General features: G+C 45.3%; 1 protein-coding gene and 1 pseudogene across 1 annotated transcript in view; both read left to right on the top strand.

Annotated features, from left to right (window-relative positions):
* The window catches only part of EML1 (EMAP like 1), a 196,970-nt gene that overhangs the window by 13,719 nt on the left and 156,250 nt on the right, over nt 1-27,001 (top strand). The window lies entirely within an intron of this gene.
* On the top strand, nt 24,412-24,571 carry LOC128595290 (uncharacterized; annotated as a pseudogene).

Here is a 27,001-nt window from a genome sequence, read left to right as displayed (position 1 = left end):
ATGCAAAAAAAAAAATACACATTTTAAAACAGGAGTTTTTTGAAATAGTGAAGGCTGAATAAAGAAATAAGCCCTAAAATGTGTGGATAACAGAAGAAATACCCTGGGAAGCTGAATGGCAGGGGATGGAGGCAATGAAAAGACACCATCTTTGGTTTAAGACAGCCCTGGCTTTGTCTCCCTGCTCTGCCCTTTATGGGCAAGTGACTGCACCTGGCCTGGCCTCAGTTTCCCTGTTGGTAATTTGAGATCCACCTTAGGATGACGGTGAGAAGGAAGCAGAGAAGTTGGCATAGTGAGCACTGCACACGTGGAGGGAGGTGCAAAGACATGTGGGGTTGATGCCTCATTCCCCAGACAAGCGGCCACAATGCCCCACCAGCTGCTTTTGTGAGTGGCATTTCATCTCAGCCCAGTAGCCCAGGGTCCCTTTAGCTAGTGGGGCTCTTCAGGAAGAACTCTCCGTTAAAATTAGGTCTGAACCCCTTGGCCTGGTACAATGCTTTTGCCATTTTAAGAATGTGTCCTATGCTTGTTCTGCTAACTCCTGTCTCGGGTACACATTATTTGGTAGATTTCTGTAGCAAATGTAGTGGCCAAACTGACCCATGTGGACCTCTCCAGATCCCCTGCCCAGCACTGGCAGCACCCCAAATCACCTCATCCCTCACACCCTGAGTGCAGCTGAGGCAGATGGAATTCTCTCACCAGCACTTGTCCCTCTTTCGGAATGCCTTGTCCTCTGGGCAAAGTCCTCCTTCACTGCCTAAGCTTCTTCCCTGGCAGGGAGGCCCTCCATGTGGCATCAGCCTCTGTCACTGTGTAAGGTCCATGTCTACATGGCATGTAACAGATGAGGGAAGGATCTGCATCTGGGTCCCCTCCACCCAGCACCTGGGACATAGTAGGTGGTCGGCAGTTGTCTTGTTATTTCTTTGATGCCGCTAGTCATTGTTCCTCCTATGGCCTTTACCAAGTACTTAGGATAAAGAGACTTCTGCAAGGCCCTTACAAACACTACCCTGTTTTCTTTTCCCCACAACCCCATCAGCTGGCTATTACTATCATTCCCAACTGTACAGATGAGGAAGCCAAGGCCCACTGGGTGTGGGTTATCATACTGTGGTTCATAGAGGCAAGATGGTTCCCCTGTAGGGCTGCCCAGTGGCAAAGCCAAAGGGCTTTCCAGTAAGTACCCCCAGTCCAGATTTAAGACCCTCCTTAGTTCTGCCACTGTATTGTTGGGGGCCCCTAGATAAATCCTTACCTTCTCTGGGCCTCAGCATCCTGACCTGTGAAATGGGGGCATTGCAGCTGCTGATTTCTGAAGGGCCTCAGCACCAGGTAGGAGGATATAGACAGCCCTGTACTTTGTTCATGTCCAGGCATCCCTGGAGTGCCAACCTAAAGATGTTTGTTTGAGCACTAAGCTGCTTCTTGTGATATCACCTCAATCCTGCAGCAGACAGCAGCCATCAGCAGCGTAGCAGGGTCCATCTCCAGCCTAGAAAGCCACCTCCCTGCCCCTGCTCTTCCACCATAGTGTATGCAATACCCTGGGCCAGGAGTGTCCTTTTGGGCACAGGAGGCTCCAACAGACCTCTGGTGGAGCTGTGACTTGGCCTCCAGACTAGCCTGCCTGGCTCCCCATGGGGAAGAAAGGGAAGGGGATGAGGCAGGAGCTGCAAATGGACCTCCCTATGCTCCCTTTGGTGGTTCTAAATTTTGGTTCTCTGCTTTCAACTTCTGTTTGACTTGGCTATAAAGTTGGAGATAGAAGAGTAGGCAGGTGGGGGTTGCATGCATAAACTCACTTCTTCTTAATCTTGTTTTGAGGACAAATGAGTCAGCTTGGTATCCCAGCACAGGGCAGAAAATGCTGGCGAAGCCATCTACCAGCTGTGGGGTCTGAGCATGTTGCTCGGCCTCACTGGACCTCAGTTTTCTTACCTGTAACGTGGGAGGAGTAATGCTGAGCCTGTGAAGTCCTGCGCAGACCTTTCCAGGCCATGAGTGTGAAGCCTGGCATGTGGGAGGGGTTCACTAAAGCTTTTACCTCCCCTGCCCCTGTCACCTCTGAGATAGTAAGCATCTGCCTCTCAGCCTGTGCAGCATTACAGGAGGGGACAGGTGTCCCCAAGGAAAAGCTGTGAATCTAACCAGCTGTAATCCTGCTAATGGTTTATCTTCCTTTCATGAGAAAGAGGCCCAGCTTCCCACAGGAGGCAAGGAACAACAGGCCTTTGTGTTCTTTCGGGAAATGGAGATGGAGCTCAGAAGAAGACAAGTCAGGTGTTAATGCCTTATCTTTCTTGGCAAAGCAAGGGCTCTGGACCCAGTCCCTGCTCGCAACCGGAGGGAGGCATGAATAATAGAAAGCCTGGCACTGTTCCCCCAGCCACCAGAGCAGAGTGGATGAGCAGCAGAGAGATCCTGGAAGCCCAGCGGGGCTCAGTCTAAGGGGGACACTTAAAGAGGGATTGGGCTGACATTGCAAAGTCAAGGCATCTCAGTGTCAGCGTTGTTACGAACTTAAGCCTCAGGCCCCACAGGCTGCGTGTCCTTGGGCAGGTCACCTGACTTCTCTCAGGCCTCAGCCTCTGATCTGGGCTTCCTCATCCACCTCACCACCTTTCCTGGTGGTTTCAGGGCCCTAGGAAAATGCCTGAGATGTGCCTGATGCACTGCAAGTACCTGACAGTGACAGCTCTGGGCAGAAGTTCTCGGGTACGGGTAGCAGGGGACATCTGTTCTGTCCTGACCATGGACTGCCTGGGCCAGCCTCTTCCCCATCCTGAGGCCATTTGCCCTCCTGGGATACAGGACAGCTCTCCTGGCCCCCCAAAGATGGCAGGACTCCAATTCTAATCCATACTGAGGCTGATGGGTAGCTCCATTGCAAACCGCCAAGGGACAGGGGCAATGAAACAGTTTTGTGTCTGGAGTGTGTGAGGACCAAACAGAAGCCACAGAAGGAGATATGGTCTGAAGGAGGCAGGGCCAGGAGCCTGACCCAGGACCCACCGTGGGCCAGGCCCCCCCACCCCGGTGACAGGTTAGCACAGATGGGGAAACTGAGCCTGAAAGAGCTCAAGTAACCTGCCCAGGGTCACTTACTGGCTAGTGATAGTCTTTTTCCTGCACCCATGCCTGCCACTGTGTGTGTGGCCCCTCCCCCAGCCAGGATGGGCTCAGGGGATGGCATCTGGACTTCGGGGAAATATTCAGTGAAAAGGAACCAGAGAGCAGAGTTGTGTGTGTATGCGTGTGTATGGGGGGGGAGAGGGGGACGGGGGTCAGGGCACCAGAGGCCAGTGAGTGCTGGGCCTCCAGGGAGGGTGCAACAAGGCCCCTCACCTGCATGACTGGAGGTGGCCCCCCAGTAACATCAGCCATAGCCCTGTCCTGCTGATGCTGGGAGGAGAGAGGCAGATAATTGACCAGCATGGCCACTCCATCTTGCCACCTTGGTCTGCTTCTGTGAGTCAGATCCTGGCATGAGGCCCAGGCCAAGGCTGAGGGTGGCTGCTGGCTGGTGTTCCCTGTGGTGAGTTTTGGGAAACCTGACCTCCAGATCACAGAGTGGGTGGTTATGTGGTCTTGAGCTATGTGGAGTTCTGGGCCTATCCTTAAAGAATGCTGGGATTATCGGCCTGATTTTTAGTGCCTAAAACCTGTGGCCAGTGGATCTCAAACCTTGGTGGGCATTACAGTCATCTGAGAGGGGGAGTCATTAAAATTAAACATTGCTGAGGCTCAGACCTGGGCAATCTGAGCCTCAGTGATCCCAGTATGATTCCTGCGCCCCTAATGTTTAAGACCCACTGTCTCAGGCACCCTCAGGTACATTGACAGAGATTCTCAACTCCCCTTTCACATCCACTTTCTTGTGTCCCCACATGCACATGTCCTGCCACGGCTTGCACCCTCCTGGGCACACACACACGCATCTGTATGGACTCCTGTTCACACTCATCAGGCATCTGTGCTCTTGTGCCCACATGAACATGCAGTCAAACACAAACACACCCAGGACCAGCCCCACAATTTTCAGGGCCCAGTGCAAAATGAGTATATAGGGCTGCTGTTCAGGAATTAGTAAGAATTTCAAGACAGTGACAGCAGAACACTAAACCAGATCCCTGGCTGGGCATGGTGAGGTGATGCATGCCTGTAATCCTAGCACTCTGGGACCCAAGGCAAGTAGATCACCTGAGTTCAGGAGTTCAAGGCCAGCCTGAGCCAGAGCGAGACCCCGTCATCTTTACTAAAAATAGAAAAGCTAGCCAGGCATCGTGGCAGTTGCCTATAGTCCCAGCTACTCAGGAGGCTGAGGCAGGAGGATGACTTGAGCCCAAGAGTTTGAGGTTGCTGTGAGCTATGATGATGCCACAGAGCTCAACGTAGAGCAACAGAGTGAGACTATCTCAAAACAAGCAAAAAAACCAGATCCCTGTGTGACAACACAGGTCTCGTGTCAACAAAACTGGCCTTGCATCCACTCTGGCACGCTGCTTGCACACTTCTGGGACCCTCATGGATGAATGCCCCACGGCAGAGGCATCTATGAATACACACTTCGTGTGCGCACACGGTCACACGCAGCAGTGACTTTTACTGGGATGAAGTGTGCTGGTTAGCATTTAATAAGTAAAATCAAAGTTGAGTCATATGTGAGTTGCTTGAAAGCAAGAAATGCCAGATGGAGCATTGAATGAATCACTGCCTTGAGTTCCATGAGTAACATTTTAATTGAGTTGTGACTAGTTTGGGAAAACTTTTAAGCTCCCACAACCCAAAGCCAATTTAAACCAGCACTTATTTAATGCTTCCAATGCCAAAGCTCCCCAAATAAAATGAGGACTTAAGCAGTTTCATGAAGATGCTTCTTCACCTGGAGTACAAAGCACAGGGCAGCTCTGTCTTCCTAAACAAGAAGGGGCAGAAACGCACATTTAGAGAGCATCTCCTATGAGCTGCCCGTGCTCAGTGATTTGCATGTGTTATCGAGGCACCACTATTTGTGCTGGGCACAGTGCCTGGCATACAGTAGGTCTTAGTAAAGGGTAGCTGTATGGGTAAGTATTACTCATGTGGTAAAAAGTACTGTATTTCATCGGAATCTAGAATCCTACAGGCTGTGTGGGACATACATAATTTTCTGGAACACTAAGAGAGACCAGAACAGTGACGTTACCTAACACCAGCCAAGACACTCTGATGGGAAGATGTGCTGCAGTATCAGAGATGCTTACATGCGGAAAGTGTGTCTTAGAGTTGACGGCAGCCAGGATCAGCAAGGACAAATGACCTTCCCAGCCCACAGAGGGGAAAGACTGAGGTGGCGCAGAAAGCGTAACAACATGCCGGAGGTTTTCAATACTATGTTATCAGAAGCTGAGCAGCATATTCCTGAGTTCTGGCAACACACAGCACGTGAAGCAGCTCCACCCACCGTGTATGGGGCACTGCTTTGAGAGGAGGAGATCTGCCTCAGTTTCCCCTGAAGTGCTGCTGAAGCACCCCGATCTGTGCAGCCTGGAGGTTGAAGGCAGAGGCTTCCTTCTTTGAATCTCCCCACATTTGACCAAGGACAGGAACTGGTGGGAGCATTCTCCTTGAAGCAAGTTTCAGAGATTAGCAGTCATTCTGAGGAACTCGGGCCTGCCCTAAGCTGGTCCTTGGCCTCCTCAGACCCTCATGCAATGATTCATTAAGCCAGGAGACCGGCCTTGGAAGGCAGTGAGCTCATGAATATGCATAGTGGGTCCTCATAAATTATGCATTCCATACCAGAGGCTGCTGAGAACCCCTTAGCCCTGTGACAGAAGGCCTGCTCACAAGGACTCTCGGGCAGCACATGTTTTTGTCCCCCCCACTCTTCACCATAACAGACCTGCAGGGACCCACACTAGCTCTGTTAAAATACTGGATTCTGGTTTGCAAAGAAACTGGAGTTTACATGGCTGTGGTTCCTTGGATGGCACTGCCGGTGAGTCTGCAGGGGCTGTCTGGGTCAGCCAGGCCTGTGTGTGACAGGGGAAAGGCCTCATCCTTGCTTTAGGCCCATCAATGTCAAAAGCTGCCTGACCTTATGGAGGCCCCAGCAGCTGGAAAGCTGCTGCCCAGATGTGTGATTAACATGTTCCTCCAAACTGGAGCATGCTCAAGTGTCATGGAACAACACTGGGCCAGGAGTCAGGGTGGGACCCAGGTGGTAGCAGGAAAGGGAGGAAGGGCTCTGTTCTCCTGAATGCAGGCATCTGGGGTGAGTGCAGTAGTCGACCCCAAAGCCAGGCTGGGCATGCTGTGGGCATGCCGCCAGTCAGGCTGGGGCTCAAGGGGAGCTCTTTAGGGCCAGCTGGGCCCCAGGCTGCATCTCCCTCCTGCCCAGTGGCTGCCACACACACCCATTCTGTCTGACAGTTCTCTGCTGCCCCTCAGGCAGACTGGAGTGCAGCTCTGGGCTAGGAGAGCCCCTTCTTATAATCCCTCCCTCTGTCAGCACCTTTCCCGCTCTCAGCCACATGTGGGGGGGCACTTCAGACACCTTGTTTTGTTGTATCCTCCAACAGCCTGGAGAAGACGTAGGCTCACCATCTCACAGCGTAGGCCTCAGTGCTGAGAGGTGGCACTGCTGTGTTTGCACACCCCCCCCAACCCAAGCTCAGTCACTGTCTCCAATCCATGTCCAGCAGGTTGAGCCAGTTTGAGTCTTAACTGTCCTCATAGCAGGGCTTAGAAAGGTCCCCTCAAAAACCCTGTTAATGTTCATGGATCAAGAACTAGGTTTAAATCATTTCATTTAAATAAAACAAAATTGGGTGGCACCTATGGCTCAACGAGTATGGCGCCAGCCCCATATACCGGGGATGGCAGGTTCAAGCCTGGCCCCAGCCAAAACTGCAAAAAAATAAAAATAAAAAATAAATAAATAAATAAAAACAAAACCTCAGACTTCCAAATGTACATGAGAAATCAAACTTCTACAGAAAATTTGTTCAATGGAGAAAAAGAAAATGAAATTAGCTGTAGACCCTTCTCTTGAAAACCCAGCCCTGTCAGCCAGGAAGTCTTCCTTCCCTTCTCTATCATCTGTTTCTGAGCAAAGTTGCCCCATCAAGCAGCTCAGAAAGGGCTTACCCTTATACTGTAAGCATGTTCCATGTTGCTGCGTTACCTCCATAGTTACTGCTTTTAATCACTGCAAGACATGGAGTAACATGCACCAGCTTTCTACACGGAACCATTCCCTGATGTTGGGATTGCTGTGCAGGATTTTTAAAAGTCAATGTTCAAAAGAAATGACTTTCAGCCTTCATGAATTTAATTCCTATGTTGTGTTGCTAATGGAGGACATCTATCCACCTGTCCCTCCCCCACGCAGCAAGCCTCTCACTGCATGTAACATGCTTATTTTCCTGACCTTGCTGCATGGGCCTTGAAGACAGCTCAAGCCCCCACACATGCTGACAGTTTCCAGTATTATGTTGGTCTCATCATAGAGCCCAGTCTTGGACCAGATGCTCCTCCAGTGTGTGGCATCTCTGGTCCCACCCTATAGCTGACCAAACAAGATCTTACCCAATAGCTGCACTCAGCCAGCAAGTGCGAAGCTGGGACTTAAACACAGATCTATCTCATTTGAGGGCTTCCTGTGTGCTACCTGTGGGTCACAGAAGTAGTGAAGGCCTGACCCTGGGGGAGCCACAGGCAAGCAGGGAGAAAGAAAACCAAGGAGCTATGGACAAATGCCAGAAGCTCTGGTGCATCAATAATGCTAAGAAAGGCTCAAGAAGTGTTTTCTCTGTGCAAGACACTGCTCCACTGTTTGAAGAGCTTTACAAATGTTGACTAGCTTAATCCTCAATGTACCCTAGGAGGCATTATTATTATCCCCATCTTACAGATGAGGAAACTGAGGCTCAGAGGCTGAATAACTTGGGCACAGTCACACAGCTCGAGAGTGACAGAGTCAGGATTTGAACTCAGGCTAGAGTCTGTAATCATAACCACCTTGCTCTTGTCCTCTTCAAATGTAATTCAGCTTTATACCCACTGCGGTAGCTAGCACAGGCCCTTCCCATCGTTATGTGCCCCATTAATATTTGCCGAATGGATGTTTGCCAAGTATTGTATTGTGGGTAACACAGAAGAAGGCAAGCTGGCAGAGTGGCAGGTGTCACAGACCAGCATCTCTCACGAGGTGTTGTGGGACCTGGCAGCCCTTCTCAGGTTGAGCAAAATTGGATAATATGTCTGTATAAAAGATTTATATGGAAACATGGGAGGCCTACTTACACAATTTGTGGAGTCAAGGTGAAAAGGTGGTCTGGGAGATGAGAGCAAGTCTTGGAAATGACCTTCCCTGGGCTAGAATTAGGGGTAAAATAACATGAAATTTGAAGGTGACAAAATCCAGCACTTGGATCAGCCTGAAGGGTTTCCGGGATGGAAACCACAATGACCAGAAAATACATCAGGGCAGAGTTGAGCAGATGTGAGCAGAGACAGGAAAGGGATTTCATGTTAATTAGCTCCAAGGGTGAGCTCTGTACCAGTTGACCCTTGGCATCTTCATCTGTGTCCTAGGGACAACAGCAGCACCTGTGCCACTGGGTTATTTGTACATTTACTTTTTTCCATAAACTTTTTTTAAAATATGGAAATGTGCTGTACTTACAGAAAAGTGCCCAGGTTGTAAGTGAACAGCTTGATGGATGTTCTCTAAGTGAACAAGCCCATGTGACCACCCCCCCACCTCTGAGGCCCCTCACACCTGTATTTACGTAAATGGAAATAGTAAATGTTGGCAAAGAAATGGAGCAACTGGAACTCACACGCATTGCTGATAGAGTGTAAGTTGTTAAAACCATTTCGGAAAACTGATGTTATCTGCTAACATTGAATAACACTCCTCGGTATATATGTATGATGCATGTTTATGTATGTATATAGGTGTCTAAACGCATGTGCCACTCCAATGACTATATCTAGCAGTAGACACACGTGCACATATATACCTGTATTTACTAAAAGACAGCATCCATAGCACGTTCATGACAGCTTCTGGCTGGATGTGAACAGTAAGACAGCTGTAATAAATATTCAGTATGTTCACGCAATGGGGCACTCTTCATCAGGAAGATGAGAGGAAGGCAGAATAGCAGGATGGACTCACAAGCTAAAGGAGCCAGTTGCACACTGGCACACCAAATAAGGCTCCTGCCATTGTTGTCAGGAATTGTGTAGAGAAGTGCCCAGTGAGTACACTGTTGTTCCCATTACTGTGACTATTTCTCTATACCTCACTAAGCTATGCAATGTTTTGGTTGATTTTTGCCACTTACCATTTATGTTCTTTAACCTTTCTGAGCCTCAGCACAGTTATGCAATAACTGCAGCATGGGTGGTGATGTGGGCTGGTTCTAAGGGTGGGAAGGACACCAGGAGAACCTTGATCTAAACTGCCACACCCACCACTACCATGCAAGGTTGGGGACAGCCCTCAAGAGGCTGAGATCAGCAGGAAGCTGGACTCTGGGCAGTAACTGACCCTTGGAGGCCTTCCCTTAAAAGTGGGGTCTGGGTCTCAGGGCTCCCCTTTGCTTCTTGCTAGCATTATGGGTCAGCTGAGGGTGCCAAATGCTTCCTGGAGGGAGAGACAACTTGCAATAAGGGGAGAAACCCTGAAACAAGGGAGTGGGGGCATCAGAGACAGCTGCTAGTCCTATACCAGCCAGAGACTTGCTGTGTGACCTTCCTCCTCTCCTGCCCTCTCTGTGACTCACTCTCCCATGAGGATGTTGGGCTAGGCAGCTCTGGGGCTGCCCTCTTCCTCCCCTGCTGCCTTCTTTTCACCCACTTTCTTAGAGGTCTTGAACAGCAACACTTTACACAGGTTATTTTCCTTCTTCCTCTCAGCAGCCCTACAGTGCTACAGATGAGGGACATGCAGCTCAGAGAGGCTAAGCAACCTGCCTAAGGTCACACAGACAATATAAGGTGGGGCAGGAATTCATCTGGTTGTTTGCCTCCACCATGGTTCCCTGGCCACCACTCTGGCTAATGCAAAGCCTTTGGCTGGTTTTCCCTGTTGAAATCTTTCTGGATAATGTACATTTCTAAGAAGCTCCTGGGTTTTGCTGACACTGCTGGTCCCAGGCGCAGGCTTTGAACACTAAGACACTGAATCATGCTTCAAGGTAATGCAGCCTAGTGGAGCACATGGACTTGTGAACAGATGAGGGCTGCAGGGGGTCGGGGCAGCTTTTTAAAGAGAAGGTGCCCAAGGTGCTGCCAAAGGACAGACGGAGGCAGGTGAGGTGGCCAAGTATGAGAGGGGAGAGGTCACAACATACATTTCAGCTAGGTACAGAAAAAGCAGCTAGGTACATGGCACAGAACCATGGATGCCTGTGAAACATGTACTGCAGTTTCCTGAGGGCTGTGGCTTGACCCACAAATCATCATCCTGCCATACCCTAATCAGTATTTTTTTTGGGGGGGGCGGGGGAGACAGTGTCTTACTCTAACACAGCTAGAGTACAATGGTGTCATTGTAGCTGACAGCAACATCAAACTCGCAGGCTCAAGCCATCTCCTGCCCCAGCCTCCTGAGTAGCTAGGACTACAGCACCCTCTCTAAAGGGTCTCGCTGGAGCTCAGGCTGGTCTTGAACTCTGACGTTAAGCAATCTTCCTGCCTTGACTTCCCAGAGTGCTAGGATTACAGGGGTGTGCTACCATATTCAGCCATTCAATCAGTGTTTATTTTAGATGTGGTAAAATGTACATAATAAAATTTACTAACTTAACCACTTTTAGGTGTATAGTTCAGTGGGATTAAGTAAATTCACGTCATTGTGCAACCATCACCACCATTCATCTTGAGAATTCTTGCAAATGGAAACTCTGTCCCCATTGAATAATAACTGCCTTCTCCTTTCTGCCTAACCCCCAGTAGCCACCACTCTGCTTTCTATCTCTATGAATTTGACTACTCTATGTATGTCATACAAGTATTTGTATGTCATACGGTATTTGTACTTTTGTGTCTGGTCCATTTCACTCAGAACAATGAACGCCCTCAAGGTTTACCCACATTGGAGCATGAGTCAGAATTTTCTTCCTGTTTAGGCTGCGTAATATTCTGTTGTATGTGTATGCCACATTTTATTCATCCATTCATCTGTTGATAAACATTTGGATTGTTTCAACCTTTTGTCTACTGTGAATAGTGCTGCTATTATCTTTGAGTCTCTGCTTCTAATTTTTTTGAGTATATACTCAGAGGTGGAACTTCTAGATTATATGGTAATTTTATTTTTAACTTTTTTTAGGAACTGGGTATTTTTTGTCACACATAGATCAACTAACAATTTTAAGGGGGCTTACCAACAATGGCATACGTGCCATTACATTCTAGCATTAATTAATGTCAAATGAATAGTTCCACCATTCTGGACTTAAAAACCAGGTTTGAACTCTTCACCATTGAAATTCTGTTGGAAAATGTTAAATGTCTGCCCAAATCAACAACAATAATTTGTTTCACTTGGCAAGGAAAAATGTTTAAAATTTAATGAAGCCAGGAGATTTCCACAATCCTAGGTTGCCAAGCAGCAATCATGCTGATAAACGGCCAGTGCTTTCCTTGTAAGAAGAATGTTTGCAGGGAGAGAGAGGGTCAGTCGCTAATGGAGAGAGGCTGGCCATCAGGCTTCTATAGGAAGCAAAGTGCAATCCATCATTTTGGATTGTTTACTTTGAAAATGCAGCGTGTCCACTGGGAGTCACAGTTTTCCAAAGGTCTTGTTGCTGGTCCTGCTGATTCATATTCCCATAATTCCTCTACCGCATAATATTTTCCCATCACCATGGAGACTGTGTGAGAAGAAGGTATGGTAAGAAACATCAGGGTTTACTTCTTATTTCACAGAACCAAGATTTAACTTCTGCTGAAAAGTGGGCTCCAAGCTCATATTTTAGAGGGAAAAGTGGGTTCCACTCAGCAGAGCTTTCTACAGCTACACGTTGGAGAGTGAGAGCTGAGTGTCTTGTCCTGGTTCAGGCACTTTCAAGGCATTGGCCTTGGGCAAGGCTCTGTTTCCCCAAGCCTCAGTTCCTTCCTATGTAAAATGGGATGGAGGACAGGGTTAGTTTTCTCTGAGGAATTGGTGGAGAAAGCATAAGACTCTTACAAATTGTAAAACTCTATTCAAAACCCAAAAATTCCAAATAAAACCCCAATACAACCCCCTGCCCCTTATTCCAGGTCAAGGTGCTGTTACAGGTGGTTTCATCTGTGTCACTGTGGATTGCCTTCTCAGGGCCTCCCCCAGTGCCCTCATTCACACACACACATCTGTGACCTCGTAGGAGACAGGAACTTTGCTTTATATTTATTCTGAACTCTTCACTTTGCTGAACACACAATTCTACTCAGAGTAGGCCTTGAAAAATACTCACATGCAGATTTGGATCCAGCAAATACTTGCCAGGTCCACTCCGTGTGGGGCTGGGGGGCCCAGAGATAAATCAGAGGGAGAGGCCGACTCACCCCTATTCAAAGTCACTCCTTTGGTTTCCTGGTAGCTTTTTCCAGGGTGTGTGGGGGAGAAGTACTCCCACACTAAAAGTACACATGGAATGTAAGATCCATCCTAATTTCAGAAACCTTCCCAGGGAAAAAGGTATGTCTTAAAGTTGAGGAAATACAGGCATTATGAAGCCACGTGTTAAGTGAAGTTTTCAGAAGCCTGTGCTGTTCTTACATTCACTCTGCATGGAGAGGTGGGGAGGTGGGGTTTCCAGGCCTTCATGGAGCAGCCGTCTGAGCCAGGGTGGTGACTTCTGCAGCATGAAGACCGTAGAGTCCATGGAGCTGCCTCAGAGGAAAAGACTCCACAACAGCTGGAAGACATGGGCAGAGGCCCAGAGAGGCACAACAGCATGATGCAGTGTGAAGAACTGTCCATAAGCCCACGCGGCTGGAGCAAAGAAAAGGGAGGGGGCGGAGATAAGGCAGCCCGCCTGGGCCAGAATGACCACACGCATCAACACACAGCATTAGCTGGCACAAACGGAGTCCATGCTGGGATGGTGTGTCCCATGCACCAGAAGAGCTGGGTGAAGGGGGAAACTCATACATGCATTAGAACAACTCCTAGTGCTGGTTGTCTCTTTTTTGCCAGCAGTTTGGGGCTCCAGAGTGACCCAAACTGGAATTGGTTGGTGGTTTTGGTGTGGAGTTGTGATTACCAAGCACCGCAGACCCCTCCACCTTGGACAAAAACCAACTAGAAGGATCTCTTTGTGGTCCTTTCTTAACCAGCCTCTCAGCCTTGCATTTACCAGTGATTCACTGGAGGCAAGGGAGCAGCAGGAACCATCTCCTCTGTCAGTCAGCCCACTAGGAGTTCTGCAGCAGTGCTAGGTGCCTGAGGAGCTTGGGGTGTCAGGATGCAGACAGTGAACACCATCCCAAGGGTCACTTGCCCTGGCCACAGGGTCCTCGATGTGGGTGCCAGCAGGAGAAGGCCCTGGTGAAGTGCTGTGGAAGGTAGTCCCTTTGGAAGTTGGAGCATAGAAGTTCCGTGGGACTCATCTCCCATGGGCATTGCTGCCCTGGATCTCAGCAATCTTGGCCCATCTGGCAGAGGTGTAGGGACACAAGCTCTGCTCTTCTTTGTGAGGGCTCCATTCTCCCCCAGCCAGGCATTTAGAACAGACAGTTCAGCTTCCTTGGTTTACGTGGTCGGATGTCACTCCTCTTTGGGGCCTGACATCTAATTGTTTCTATGTCTCCACATTACTTGCCCCTACCCTTAATACACCAATCAAGACCTGGACAGACATAAGGGTTTCAGCATTTGGACAAGTGTCATGATATCTTCTAGACATACCTGTCTTTAACACTCAAGTTTTCTCAGTACATTAACTTGGAAACAGGCCATGTAAATGTAGGGAAAATGCCCAGGCCATGAAAATGTAGGTTACATCTCTGGTGAAAAGGCAGGGGAGTGGGGAGGGATGAGCAATACCCACAGGTCCTCTGCATCTTACTCCCCTTTCTCCCTTTGCCTGGGAATAGAAACAGGGTTCTGCTGGGCTTGGTCTGACCCCATCAACTCCTCCAGTTGCATTTCCTACCAGTCCTTCCAAGTTCCAGCCATCTGATAGCCCCAAAATGCCTTTACTTTGCTCACTTCGCTTCTCTTTCCTTGTCCACCCAGTTCCAAGCACACCTCACCTTGGCTGTGCCAGTCTTCTTCAGTTTCCTTTAAGGTAAAGGAGTTACCCTCTTCTGTCCTCCTGTGGTGGTTCCCTAAGAGTCAGAACTGTGTTCAAACTTCAGTTCTAGCTGTTAGTTTGGGCTGCTATTAAGGAATACCATCCCCTGGGTAGCTTAAACAACAGAAATGTATGGCACACAGTTCTGGAGGCGGCTAATAGATCCAGGGTCCAGTGAGGGCTCACTTCCTCGTTTTCATATGGCTATCTTCTCATCATATCCTCACATGGTAGAGGGCAGAGAGGGACAAAGCTCTCATGTTTTTTTACAAAGGTACTAATCCCATTCATATGGGCTCCTCCCTCATGACCTAATCACCACCCAAAGGCCTCACCTCCTGCTGTCAGCATTGTAGGTATGTTTGTGTCCCCCACGATGCTGGGGGGACACAAATACAGGGCAGCCACAAAGTTCGTGTACAATATAAAATAGTGTGTTGTGCATGAACTTTACGGCCCCCCTGTATAAAGTCCATAGCATTAGCTCAGTTATTTTACTTCCTTGGGCCTCATTTTCTCTATCTGTAAAATAAAGATGGCAATACCACCTGGTCAAGCAGCAGGAGTTATTTAACTGTGTAATACACTGACCACAGGGCCTTAAATATCATAGCTACTCAAGAAACATTAATTTCTTCCCTTTCCTACTCTTCCTTACAGCAGTTTCCACTGGTAATATAATAATTTGTTTGTGTCTCACCTATTAGAATTTTCCAGGGTCAATGGTTCAGTTTACTGTGTTTTCTCTAGAAGAGTGGTTTTCAAACTTTTTAAACCAAGAGTCACAGTAAGAAATATATTTTACATCACAACCCATGTATGTAAATATCAATTAGAACAAGATGTATTGAGATCTTCTCCATTACTGATTTCTTTTTTTGTCTAATTATCCTATAAATTGCTGACAGAAGGGTGCTAAAATCTCCTGTGAAGTTGGCTATTTTTCCCTTTACGGTTGAAAATTTTTGCTTGATGTATTTTGATATTCTCTTATTGGACACATACACATTTATTATTATTTTGTGTTCCTGATGAATTGACCCTTTAGTCATTATAAGTGCTCATCTTTATCTGTAGTAATATTTAACTCTTGAAGTCTCTTTTATATAGAGCCATTCCAACTTTGTCATACATATTTTTTGCATGTTATGTATGCTCTTTTTGGTCCATTTACTTTTAACCTCTATGTGTCTTTATATTTAAAGTGGATGTCTTAAAGAAAAATATAGTTGAGTCTTACTTGTCTTTCCATTCTGATAATCTCTGTCTTCTAAGTAGAGTAATAATTCATTCATATTTAATGTAATTCTTGGTTTGACTAGATCCGATTCTACCATTTTATTATTTATTTTGTGTTTGTCCCCTTTACTTTTAATTTCTCTACTTATCTTTCCTGGTTTCTTATTATTTGAATATCTTTAGAATTTCCATTTTAATTTATCTGTTGACTTTTTAGCTATACCTCTTTGTGCTACTCTGTTTAGTGATTGCTCTAGGAGATTATTATACATATCTTAACTTTCACTACCTACTTAAAGTTAATGTTGCATCACATTGTACAAAATGTAGAAACTTCGCAACAATAATATAGGTCCTTTTAAGAGGATTAGCCTGACTCTACTGACCAATCTCAGCTGCTTATTCACAAACAACACTGCCCAAACTATAGAAGCTGGACTTGGAAACTCTGTCATCCACTGTATTTACCAGACTTTACACCAACTAACTACCACTTCTTCCAGGCTTGGAACCATTTCTTTCAAGGAAAAGCACAATTTTCAACAAGCTATGGAAAATGCTTTTCTCAATTTCATTGCCAGTCACTCTCCAGTCTTCTTCCTGGCTGGCATTCATAAGCTACTGTTAAGATAGCAAAACCATGTCAATAGTTTAGGCACATACTTTGAGTAATTGTACTACAGTTTAGTCATATACTTTGAATAATTTGAGATATAACTAAATGAAACTTTGAGATATAATAAACTAAACTTTTGATTTGAAAAAAATATATGTAGGTCCTTCTACCCTTACTTCTACCATCCTTTCCATTATAATTATCATGCTTTATTCCTATGTACATTATAAATGCCACAAGAAAGGGTGATAATTTTTGCTTCAAAACAGTCACAGGTAATTTTTAAAATTAAGAATAAAAATGGTCTTTTATATTTACCAAAATATTTACCTTTTTTGATGTCTATCCTTCATTCATAAATATCTAAGTTTCCTTCATGCATCATTTCCATTCAGACTGAAGAACTTAGCATTTCTCATAGTGTGGGCCTGGTGGTGATGAATTCCCAATTTCCTTTACTTTAATGTTTTTTTATTTTGGGCAGTGCCTGTGGCTCACTGGGTAGGGCACCAACCCCATATACCAAGGGTGGCGGGTTTGACTCCAGCCCCGGCCAGCTAAAACAGCAGTGATAACTGCAACAAAAATAGCTGGGCATTGTGGCAGGTGCCTGTAGTCCCAGCTATTTGGGAGGCTGAGGCAAGAGAATTGCTAAAGCCTAAGAGTTGGAGGTTGCTGTGAGCTGTGATGCCACAGCACTCTATGGAGGGCAATAAAGTGAGACTCTGTCTCAAATAAAATAAAGTTTCTTTATTTCATCTTCATTCTTAAAGGATATGTATATTTTTTGACAGAAGGTCTTGCTCTGTCATCAGGGATAGACTGCAGTGGTGTTGGCATAGTTCACTACGAACTCTTGGGCTCAAGCTATTCTCCCTCGTCAACCTCCTACAGGCCTGCACCACCATGCCTGGCTAATTTTTCTGTTTTTTGTAGAGATGAGGTCTTGCTCTTGCTTAGACTGGTCTTGAACTCCTGGCCTCAAGCAATCCTCCCACCTTGGCCTCCTAGAGTTCTGGATTATAGGCATGAGCCTAGTGTACCAGGCCCTTAAGGGTATTTTTACTGGATATACAATCCTGGGTTGACAAGATTTTTTTTCCAACACTTTTTTAGAAAAATGTTATTCTACTACATTCTGGCCTCCATTGTTTCTGATTAGATGTCCACAGTCTTTCAACTCATTTCTTCCCTGTGCGCAATGCATCTTCTCTGTTTTCAAAGGTTTATCCTTGCCTTTGCTTTTTAGCAGTTTGACTGTGATGGGCCTAAGGCACAGTTTTCTTCACATATATCCTGTTCAGATTTTGCTGGACTTTTTTTGTGTGTGTGTGGTTTTTTGGCCAGGGCTGGGTTTGAACCCGCCACCTCTGGCATATGGGACCAGCGCCCTACCCCTTTAAGCCACAGGCGCTGCCCCATGCTGGACTTCTTGAAACTGTAATTAATGCTTTTCTCCAAAACGTGGGAAGCTTTCACCTCTAATTTCTTCAAATACCTTTCCTGCTCTGTTCTCTCTCTTCTCCTTCTGGTACTTTCAGAATTTCTATGTTGTTTTACATGTCACTGAGCTTCTGCTAATTCTATTGGATTTTTTCCCCATCTCTTCTTCACATTGGAAAATTTTTATTTATCTATTTTGAGTTTACTGATTTTCTTCCCTCAGTCACTGCCATTTGATACAGAGTCCATTCAGTAAATTTTTAAAATTTCAGATAATATAGCTTTCAGTTCTGAAATTTTCATTTGATTCACTTTTTAGTTTATTTTTTAAGTGTACATTTCATTGGCTTTTAGTATATTCACAATGTTTTGCAACCCTCGCCACTATCTAATTTCAAAATATTTCATTACCCTCCCCCCAAAGAGACTCCAGACCTTTTAGCAATGACTCCCCATTTTCCTTTCCCCCAGTCCCTGGCAACTGCGGATTTACTTTCTGTCTCTATAGATTTGCCATTTTGGACATTTCCTATTAGTGGAATTATTAATATATGTATATAACATATAGCCTTTGTATCTGGCTTCTTTCACTGAACACAAGGTTCATCATCGTTGTAGCTTATATCAGTATTTCATTCCTTTTATGGCTGAATAATATTACATGGTATGGATATACCACATTTGTTTAACCATTCATCGGTTGATAGACATTTGGATTGTTTCCACTTTGGGGGTATTACAAATAATGTTGCCAACTGGTTCATGTTTATGTTTTTATTTCTTGGCTGAGATGTCCTATTGTTTTAGTTTTAAGAGCATATTTTTCATTAACTCATTGAGTAATTGTTATAATAGCTGCTTTAAAGTTCTTTTTTTTTTTTCTTTAGAGACAGAGTCTCACTCCATTGCCCTCAGTAGAGTGCCATGGGGTCACAGCTCACAGCAACTTCCAACTCCTGGGCTTAGGCGATTCTCTTGCCTCAGCCTCCCGAGTAGCTGCGACTACAGGCGCCCACTACAACACTCGGCTATTTTTTTGTTACAGTTTGGCCGGCACCAGGTTTGAACCCGCCACCCTCAGTATATGGGGCTGGTGCCCTACCCACTGAGCCATAGGCGCCACCCTGTTTTAAAGTTCTTGTCCAATAATTCCAATATCTGGTCATGTTAGCGTTGGTGTGTGTTGATTGACTATTTTCTTGAGATTGGCGTGCATTTTCCTGATTCTTTGTATGTGGAATAATTTTGAATTGTATCCTGGACATTGTGAACGATCTGTTGTGGAGATTCTGGAGCCCATGATATTGTTTTGAAGAGTATTAAAGTTTTTGCTTCAGCAGACAATTAAATTGGTTAGACTCAAACATCAAACTCTGTGATAGTTATAGTGGGTGAAGGCTTAAATCTCTGTTCAGAGTGCTTTCAATATGCCTTACGACATGTCTGGTTTGGGGGTCATTTGGGTTTCTTTCTACTCTCCAACAACCCTGGTTGTTCAAGCCTTCTTCTCCTGATTTCTCTGTCTGGAGGAACAAGAGGCCTCTCACTATTTAGTCACCTTGTTATCATTACTACACACATGGCTGCCCTCAGGGCCAACCTGCAAAAATGAGAAATTTGTCCCCTGTAGGTTGATTCCTCTAGGTTTGGATGTTGCTCCAAAACGTGCCTTTTTTTTTTTTTTTTAACTCTCCAGGGTCCTTGGGGTGTTGTTTTTTTATCATTTTATGTGGGGTTTGTGTTGTCTGCAGGAGGTTTTTAGAACTTTATTGCTTCATATCAGAAATGGAACAAAAAGTTTATGAATCAATATTTATCCTATTTCCTATCTACATATAGTATACTTCGCTATTTTCTGCTCTGTTTCACATTTCATTTAAAAAATGCTGGTTTCAGTCCCTGCTAAATTGATTTCATGACCCATTAATAGGTCACAACCCATGGTTTGACCCATGGCACTCTGATATTAATAGACAAGGAGCAGGTGCTGTTCTTGTGAGCACTTGTTAAATGAATAAAATGTAAGAGTTTCTTACCCCCTGCCCAAAGTTTAGTAGATTTTGCATCCTAAGCATACTGGGTGCAGATTGGTCACAAGCTATCCCACACAAGGGGTGCACAACTATGCTCCTTTCACCTCCATGCTCTGCTGGGACTTACAGTGACCAAAGCCCAAAGAGTTTCAGGACTCAGGACTCAGGGCTAAAAATTGATTCACAGACTTTCATACTTCCCTGACCTCTAAGGCTGCCAGCTTTTTGTTTCGCTACATAAAGACATTTAAAAGTACTGAACCATTGTGCTGGCCATTATTTCATAAAAGAAAGACTATTTTATTACCAAAATGTCAGATGAACTATCTTACAAGAAGGCAGAGTCCTGAAATTAAATGCACTTTATTTAATGACAAACTCCCTCCACATTTTCCTCACTATTCCTTGGGCAGGCATTTAGCAGCCTCCTACCTAGCTAGGGTCATGGGAGGTCAGGTCTAGAAAGACACTGGGAGGAACATCATCTACCTGTGTTAGGCCCCAAGAGAGGTGGACAATGTCCAGGACCATACAACTGGGAGAGAAAAAGGTTTTCTAGTTTTTTTCTGGGTAATTCTCCACCAAAATTCCATCTGGCTACGAAGATGCAGGCACTTGCCCCCAGACCTTTCTCTGATCTGTAGATCCCAGGCCAGTGAGCTCATTTCATTAACTGTCGCTATCCCCTGTGGCATTCCTGTCTGCCCTATTTGCCATCACCCAGATACACAAGATCTTGTGGCAGAGAACAGGAGCCTGGATGGGAAGAGGAAGCAGCCAGGTTTCCCCTCCCAGATCCCGCCCAGCCCCTCGGAGCAGCCCTGGAGGCCTGGGACCCATTAGTGCCTACATAATGGATGCCTCCTCCTTTCTTCGTGGAAATCACCAGCCCATCTTCCTTAATGGCCATGAGAGAAGTAGGAGGCAGGCACACCGCTCATAAAGTGGCCTCTGCCTCCCCGTCTCCCCTTGGAGGAGGGGCAGCTGGACAGCTTACACAGAGAAGACCTGGCTTGGTGTCTTTCTTCTGCTTTGCGAAGGCTGGGTGAGCATCTACCCCACTCCCACCCTCATTTTCTCCTGATGAGGGGCTAGGGTTCTGGGCTGGGTGGGGCCTCTGATCCGTACTTGTAGATGGGCAGGAAGAGCTTGGGCCCAGGAAAAAGTCCTTGGCAGAGTTCCAGGGGAAGACAGGTAGGAGGGAGGAGAGTAGGTATTCCCAGGCAAAGAGCAGACGGCTTGGAGATGAGAAGGTGGGATTCTGGGATTGGAGAGGACTCTCAGAACCGTCTGGTCACAGAAGGCAGGGGTGGCCTTGTGACATCCATACTAACACGTGTCCACACTTCTCACCATTCTGCTCTTAGCCACATTTGGGACCTGGCAGGGCCCAGAGTCAGCTGGAATATCCTGGTTTGGCCATGGTAATTGTGAAAAGATCTAAATATTTCTGTGATGCTCAGTATTTCTGCAATGTTGCCCTACCCATATCCTCCCCCCAAAATGTACCCTTCTTTCCTGCCACCAGGGCTCTTTTTTTTGGCATTTCCCCATGCCCACCAACTAAAGGGGTTATACTCAGCACAGCAGCGGCCTCCAAGCCCCTTCTCTAACCCTGGCCATGTAGGTTACTGCATCTTTGGAATAATTCCTTTGGGATAGGCTGGGGGTTCAGCTGCATGACTGGGGGATGGGTTGCAGCCCATGATATGTGCCCTGCCTGCCTGTGAGGGCCACACCCTGGGTACTCCACAACCCTAAGGATAAAGAGCCACCTTCTTATGTCCATGGAAGACCTGGAGAGGGGAAAAGCTGAAGGGGGTCCTTGCCAGTATTCTCTTGAACTGAAAAAGAAAGTTGAAACTGGAAATTTTAATTGCAAAACTCACTGACAGATTGACTTAAAGAGAAAAGATGAGCTAAATTTAACCTAGCCAGTTAAAGAGCCAAAAATGCAATTTACTAATTAGCTTAAAATGGAAAGTAGTACAGTGATCATAAAAAGCATTTCTGGTTAAAAAGTACAAAAAAAAAAGAGAGTTTGTTCCTGTTTTCATACCGACATGCACTTAAATACTGTTATGTAATTAGGAATGCAGTTTGCTGGCGTACCACCCAAGACACAGAGGCAGAGCATCACCGCCTTCTTGAAAAGTTGCAGGAGCACTGAAATATGCATGATGCTGTGCCTTCAAGTTGAATCTGTTTTCTAATTATAGAGTATGCAGGAAGGGTCAGATCTCTGTTCTCAGGGAGTACAAAGCCCAGTGGGTGAACTACGCAAGGTCAGAGAGGACTGTCATAGACCTGGAGAAGTGCCAGGTGCCCAGAAGTTCAGAGGAGGGAAGGAGGATCTCTGGAAGGGAGAGAGGGGTGGGTTCCTGGAGCAGGGGCATTTGAAATGAACATTGAGAGATGGTGACTGGGAAAACATGGAGCAATAGGGGGAGGACCACACAAATCAAGGTGTGAAATGGGATAGGCTGAGCAGATCCAAAAACAGCAAATGGTACATTTCACAGGCAAGTGGACTAAGGCTTGGACATTGTGATAGATCCCATGCTAGCAAGGCTGGCCTGGTGCCACCAGGATGGGCTCACAGGCCAGGGCTACTCTTCATTCTAGGGCAGTGGGGAGTCCCTAGGGTCTTTTGAGCTGGGGAATGATTAAAATAGAGCTGTGCTTTAGCAGACCCACCTGTCCACAGAGTGAAAGATAACGTTTTCACAAATGTGGTATGTATTCCACTTCATGCAATTTTTGCACCTATTTGAAAGGCACACTGAATACATGTATATAACTTATTAGCCTCTTCTATCTCCTTTGTAATGACAGTATTGGGATAGCAACAAGGATTTTGAGTAAAACGTTTTATAGATTCATCCAGGACATTAGAAGAAGAGTGTTAATAGTTATGGCACAAAAAGTAACATGTGGGAGAAGGAGGATTTTCACAGCACATTTTCATGATACAGTTTATGTTTATACTCTTCCAACTAAAATGGTTTTTCTAATCTAAACTATAACTATCTTTTAAGATCATTTTCCTGCTGCTTTAAAATGGTGCAATAGTCTGCAAGCAAAAAATTAAATCTTAGCAGGTAACATAGCCATTCACATATTGCATATATATTAATAGAAGAGGTTCTCCTTGGAGCCCTGACAGTTGAAGCCAAAAGGAAGCTATTATATCTATAATAAATGGAGGAAATACAAAAAAAACTAATTAGCACGGGATCCCTATGATGTACAGCTGAACAGTTTACTATCACTTGTAATCACTTGTAACACTTATTGTGTATAGTTAGTTTTTTTTTTTTTTTGTGGTTTTGGGCCGGGGCTGGGTTTGAACCTGCCACCTCCGGCATATGGGACCGGCGCCCTACTCCTTGAGCCACAGGCGCTGCCCTGTCTATAGTTAGTTTTTAATTAATCACTACAGGATGTCAGTAAGAGTGCACACGATTATGTAATTAAGGGCTACATCTCAGTATATGGTATATATATGAATTCTGATTTGTTGTCATTAGCAACATTGGTCCTGAGTGAATCCTCTCTTCGCCAATGGTGATACGTGGCCCGTAAATTTATTCTCAAGCTACCAAGGCCACATTGATTTCTCACCAGGGTAGCCATATAAGATGTGAATTTATACATGGATGTGAGTTTACACATTGATATGGGTTTACACATTGCAGGAATTTATTTATTTATTTATTTATTATTTTTTTTTGTAGAGACAGAGTCTCACTTTATGGCCCTCGGTAGAGTGCCGTGGCATCACACAGCTCACAGCAACCTCCAACTCCTGGGCTTAAGCGATTCTCTTGCCTCAGCCTCCCAAGTAGCTGGGACTACAGGCGCCCGCCACAATGACCAGCTATTTTTTGGTTGCAGTTCAGCCGGGGCTGGGTTTGAACCCGCCACCCTCGGTATATGGGGCCGGCGCCTTACCGACTGAGCCACAGGAGCCGCCCTGCAGGAATTTATTTTTTATGAAAGGTATATCATAGGACCCTTTTAAATCATGGGCTTCAGCCATTCATTATCCCAAGATGTCAATTGATTTGCAAATGTAGAAATTAGAGTTCTTTAGAAACCCAGCTACTATGCAAGACAAGTTTTAAAAAGGTATATAGATACTTAACCACCTTAAAGTTTTTCTTATTAAAAGGAAAGGTCTAGCCAGGTGCAGTGGCTCACGCCTGTAATCCTGGCACTCTAGGAGGTCGAGGCGGGTGGATTGCCTGAGCTCACAGGTTTGAGACCAGCCTGAGCAAGAGCAAGACCCCCATCTCTAAAAATAGCCAGGTGTTGTGGCAGGCACTGTAGTCCCAGCTACTTGGGAGGCTGACACAAGAGAATCACTTGAACCCAAGAGTTTGAGGTTGCTGTGAGCTGTGACGCTACAGCACTTCATCGAGGGCAACAAGTGAGACTCTGTCTCAAAAAAATAATAAGAATAAATAAAAGGAAAGGTCCTTTGGGGAAAGTAACTGAGCCAACCTTGCAAAAAGGGCTTACAGCAAATGTGTGTAGATTGAGTGAATGAACAAACAAAGGGAAGAACAAATAAACAAATGGAAGCTCAGGAACTTAGATTAAAATGTATGTATGATTTTTAAACTTAATTTATCAAAGTTACATACTGTACATATTTTTAAAAATCAATTAGTTCTATAAGGCTTAAGACAAAAACGTAGCAGTTACCTTTCCTCATTTCCATGGCATCCTTACAATCTTCCCACATCCAGAAGCAGCTGCCACTTCCAAATATGTTATCCATATTGCTTCTCGGCCTTTTGGCTAAGATCAAGTGTGGTATCTGTTCTTACTGGCTTAATGTCTGAGTATGTTATCCTTGTCTTTGAAATAACATGCATGCATGCTGCTTCCTGATTGCTCCCTGTTAATGTCTCACCTGGCAGATGAAGAGGCAGCTCTCCACTTCGCTCTCTCCACTCACTCGTGGATGCACCCCCTTCCTCATCTTCCCAATACACTCATACCAGAATTTTAAAATCTGATCAGCGTATATTTATATTACTCTATGAAACAGTGTATGTTTATATTACTCAAGGTTAAGTCATATAGTATGATTGAATTTCCTTTCTTATGCAATTTTTTGTTTTCCTGGAGTAAATCCCTATCTCTTATTTTCCATGTATCCTTCACTTTCATCACCCCCACCATCCTCTTTCCAATAGTTTCCAATTCTATCTTCTTGATGGCATTTCTTCAGAGCCTCTGCTTTCCAGCTGCAGTCTGGACTGGCTACCGGTTAGCATGACCTTTACTGTCCCATCTATTTTCCTGGGAACTCCTTCCACTTCTCTTCTGTGTTGACTTCTTGTTTCCTGGATCCATGTCTTCTTTCTTGGCAACTCCCTCACTTTGGTGGAGCACATCCTGCAATAGCTGCCTGAGAAAGGAGACACCAGGCAGATAAGTTGTTGAGATCTTGTGAGATTAAAAATATCTTTATTTCACACGCACACTTGATTTGATGGTGTGTCTGGATGTAATTATAGGTTGAAATAATTTTCTCTCAAAAATTTACTTTTTGCATTTTTTATAATATCTTCTAGATCCTATCATTGCTGTTTAGAAATCAAACACCATTCTAATTTTTAATCCTTTGTCTAAGACCTATTGTTTCTGGAAGCTTTTCGAATGGTGTGCTTATCTCCTGTGTTCTAAAACGCTTACTGGATAGAACATTTGGTAGTGTTCTCCCTCCTCACCTGGTCTTCCCGTTGTACAGAGCACTTGGTAGGCTCTTTCATCCTAGAAATTTATGTTTCTTTGTTTTGGGAAATTTTCTTGAATTATTTCTTTAATGATTTCCCTCCTCCTATTTTTTTTCATTTTCTCTTTCTGAAACTCTTGTTATTGAGACGTTGAACATCCAAATATAATTATAACATTTTTTTCCTTCTCTATTCTGTATTGCTTTGTCTTTTTTTGTTCTACTTCCCTGTGCAATTTCTTCAATTCTATCTTTAGACACTCCTATGGGGATTTTGTTTCTATTGCCATAATTTTAATTGCCAAAGACTCTTCTTTATCATCTATTTTTATAAATAGTACCTTTTTGTTTTGTTTGTGAATGCAATAACTTCAGCCCCTGAGGATATTGTGATAGTTTCATTTCCTTCTATTCTTTGTGTTATCTGTTTCCTCATATTCTCCCCCTTTTTTGTCCCTTTTATATTTTCTCAAATGTTTGGAGATTCTTGGTTCCCTTTTCTGATCTTAGAGGGGGACATTGAAAAGCTGCCTGGAAGCTCTGAGTCCATAGATGAGACTTGTCAACAGGAGGATGTCACTGAAATTCTTTGACCAGGCCAATCTCCAGGTCTTTCCTCCAGAGTTTGTCATATTCTGTAAGGAAGATGCTTCCATATCCTTTCCACAGAGCAGCCCTGTGGCTCCCAGGATGGAGAAGGTCTCATCATTCAGCATTGACTATCATTTCTTTGCTGCCAGCACAATGGTCCCCCTGGTATCCCTTTGTGCAGAGAACCCCTTGGTTCACTCATTTCAGACATTTCAACCTCCCAGCCTCCTGCAGGAAGGAGATTGAAGGAGGGATCCATCTGCTTCTGTCTTTGTTGCCTTAGGCTGCCACAGCAAAATACCATGAATGGAGGTCTTAAACACAGAAATTTATTTCTCACAGTGCTGGAGGCTGGAAATCCGATAAGAGTGTCAGCATGGTTGGTTCCTGGTGAAGGTGCTCTTTTTGGCTAGCAGGCTGCTATCTTCTTGCTGTCCTCATAAGGCAGATGCTCTCTCTTCTCATAAGGCCACCAATCTCATCAGATCAGGACCCCACCCTCATTTAACCTTAATTATCCCATAAAGGTCCTATCTCCAAATACATTACATTGGGGCTTGGGGCTTGGATGTATGAATTTGGAGAGGGATAATTTAGTCCATAACAGATTCTTAAGCAGCCCCTCCTATGCTCCCACCTCCAGGGCCACCTGGTCCTGTCAGTTCCTAAACTGCTGGGTATTCTGGGAGTTGGGAAGTGGGTTCCTTCTTGGTTGCCTGAAACTTGCTGGATTTTGAGCTCAGCTTGTCTGGGGCAGATGAGACTATTCCTCTCCTTTACCTGTTTTCTAGTTTGCAAAGTTGTAACAAGGCTGTTTTCTCTTCCATCCTTTTTGTCCTGTAGGTACAATGAGTTCTAGCAGGATGTGGGGGCATCCATTGCCTTTCCCCAGAAGACCACCAGTAGACCTTCTTATCAATAAGGATTGTGTTGCCAACAAATAGTTATGTGACACATAACGACGTTTGGGTCAGAAAGGGACTGCATATACAACGATGGTCCCATGAGATTATAATACCGAATTTTTACTCTACCT

The sequence above is a fragment of the Nycticebus coucang genome, chromosome 9 (genome assembly GCF_027406575.1).
Source record: "Nycticebus coucang isolate mNycCou1 chromosome 9, mNycCou1.pri, whole genome shotgun sequence".
Taxonomy (NCBI): domain Eukaryota; kingdom Metazoa; phylum Chordata; class Mammalia; order Primates; family Lorisidae; genus Nycticebus; species Nycticebus coucang.
This window is presented reverse-complemented; position numbering and strand designations above follow the sequence as displayed.